Here is a 620-nt window from a genome sequence, read left to right as displayed (position 1 = left end):
GAGAGAAACCCCCCCCCCCTTATATATCCGCCACTGCTCTGATATTAAAATTTAAAATTACAACAAAATTTGTTCGATTTAACGCAATTTTTTCTATGTTGTACAATGTACGTTGTAACTTATAAAACAGACACGACTCATGCGGTTATGAGTCATCTTATTACGTCCCTTTTAAACACTGTAAAATGTGATTTTGAAGTTGGTATTTTGCTACAAAAACGTCGCTCATTACGATATTTTAATTTACCACACCTGCTAATTAAATGTTGTTTGTGTTATAATTGAAATTATGCGTTCCTATCGGAACAAATTAATCTGTTTTTTTTACAAGTTTCTTTGAAGAATTAATTTCCATTTAAAATTGTAAACCTTGTATATTTATATTATATTCTCGAAAAAATTATGTTTATGCTGTTTTGCCTCTAGGTACACCTGTAGATGTGAGTCAAGTGACAAACGTTCGAAAATTAGATAGACAAAAATAATTAATAAGTTGAATTTCAAGAATTATACAAGGTAAAAACTGAAAACACAAAGAACAAAAAAAAATTAAACATTCGGTAAAAAAAAAAATAATCAATTACCGCCAATTTATACAACCCATTAATAATATCCTGTAT

Source organism: Acyrthosiphon pisum, chromosome A2 (assembly GCF_005508785.2).
Source record: "Acyrthosiphon pisum isolate AL4f chromosome A2, pea_aphid_22Mar2018_4r6ur, whole genome shotgun sequence".
Classification (NCBI taxonomy): Eukaryota; Metazoa; Arthropoda; class Insecta; order Hemiptera; family Aphididae; genus Acyrthosiphon; species Acyrthosiphon pisum.
Note: the sequence above shows the minus strand (reverse complement) of the source record.